This window comes from Malania oleifera, chromosome 9 (genome assembly GCF_029873635.1).
Source record: "Malania oleifera isolate guangnan ecotype guangnan chromosome 9, ASM2987363v1, whole genome shotgun sequence".
In the NCBI taxonomy this organism is placed as follows: domain Eukaryota; kingdom Viridiplantae; phylum Streptophyta; class Magnoliopsida; order Santalales; family Ximeniaceae; genus Malania; species Malania oleifera.
This window is the reverse complement of record NC_080425.1, coordinates 37,409,355-37,411,168: the sequence shown is the minus strand read 5'-3', so window position 1 is coordinate 37,411,168 and position 1,814 is coordinate 37,409,355. Positions and strand designations below refer to the sequence as shown.

General features: G+C 29.4%; 1 non-coding gene across 1 annotated transcript; it reads left to right on the top strand.

Annotated features, from left to right (window-relative positions):
- Nucleotides 1–417: 417 nt before the first annotated feature.
- TRNAT-UGU (transfer RNA threonine (anticodon UGU)) lies at nucleotides 418–490 on the top strand. Its single transcript has one exon. It is a non-coding gene; the product is annotated as a tRNA-Thr (tRNA).
- The last annotated feature ends 1,324 nt before the right edge of the window (nucleotides 491–1,814 follow it).

The window sequence follows — 1,814 nt, the reverse complement described above, 5'->3', positions numbered from 1 at the left end:
TATCAACTTTAAAAATTTTAAATTAAGAGAATCTTTTCAACCAATATATTCACTATATATCAATGATAGCTCTACCATCTTTTTCATCCACTATATATGTTAAGAACAATCCCAGTACGTCCTTGGCCAGATCATTCTGCTTTATAAGGCGAGGTGTTTGGTCTGACTTATCATTTAGGTCAGTTTCCACTTATTTTGCAAAGGCAAAGTCATTTTTATGTTTGTGTTCGCTCATTGCACTTTGATGGCCATTTTCATTGCTCGATCCATTAGAAGTCTTTTTGAATCAGTTTTTGCAAATGGTTTTTGGCCACCACATTTGAAGCAGATTCCCCAAGCAATTAGAAAACCCATAACTAATATTATAAGATCAATAGTTTATTGAATTCCTATGCATTTACAATTTATGTTTTGTGAGCTTGCTTAGCTTAGAGGTTAGAGCATCGCATTTGTAATGCGATGGTCGTCGGTTCGATTCCGATAGCCGACTTTTTTTTGTTTTTCTATTCATTTGTTCTTTTTACATACATACATGATTGATGATGTCTCTTTGAAATTTGAAATAAAAGTCAAAGAATATTGAACGAGATTCTTCTCCCTTTTCCAAAGGCCATTGATCTATTATGTTGTGGGAACTTCCAACTATGAATAAAAGTGGAAGAAGTTGGATCTCTACGAAACAAATCAAGAAGAAGAAGAAGTTAGATCTCTATTAGTGACAATTTTGTTAAACTATCACTAATATTCTTTTGTTAAGAGTGCATTATTAGTAACGGTTTTAAAAACTATCACTAATACTTATATTATTAGTGACGGTTTTGATTTGTCACTAATACCAAAAAAACATCGTCAATAGTTTCCTGCGATAGTTTGAGTGGGAAATGTGGTTTTTAGTAACGAAAGTATTAGTGACGCTGTAAATTTCGTCACTAAAAGTGCAGTATTAGTGACGAAATTGAAAGCATCAATGATACTTTCACCATTAAAAGTAGTTTTCTTGTAGTGTCATCTCTTAAGAGAGATAAGAGAAAACCCCATCCAGTATAATTCTCTCAATTGTCCTATAATTAACCAAGATAAAAGTAAAAATAGTTAACACAGATTGCAGACACGAAAACAAAACTTAAAATTAGCGAAAAACTCAAAACAGACACCTAAAACTATATATAAGAGGAGACAAACATGTCATAATAAACATCATTATCAAAATAAGAATTACATAAAGTAGTATGGATAGCCTCCATATATAATTCATAGAAAGTTAGAAATAAATAGATTTTTGAAGAAAAAAAAAATCCTAATTCAGCTCGTAAGTGATATCAAGATGATTCATTCATAGTGAAATAGTAAATATCAATCTTGAAGTTGTAATTTAAGAAAAACTCGTATGTATTGTGCATCGTTTGTTTTGTTACTGTGTTGTGTACTATTTTTGCTATCAAATCTGTTTTGGGAGTTGTGTCTGTCATTTCAAATTTTAGGCCATTGCCTTTCTAGCTAATTAATACATGAACTTAATTATTACTCTAAAACATACATCATAATCAAGCATATATGCATAATTAATGCTAAACAATGCATCTAACGGAGTTTTTTCCAGGGCTTTTTTCTATTTTTTTTTTCTTGGATTTCCTAGATCTTTATTTATTTTTCTAAGATAATTTACATTTATTTGGATTTATTTTGGATTTTTGGAAATTTTTTATAAATAAAATAAAACATAAGAAAAAACCTATATAGTAGCAAAAAAAAAAAAAAAAAAAAATGATGATGATAATTATGATAATAGGGATAATAGTGCAATAGTAGTAATA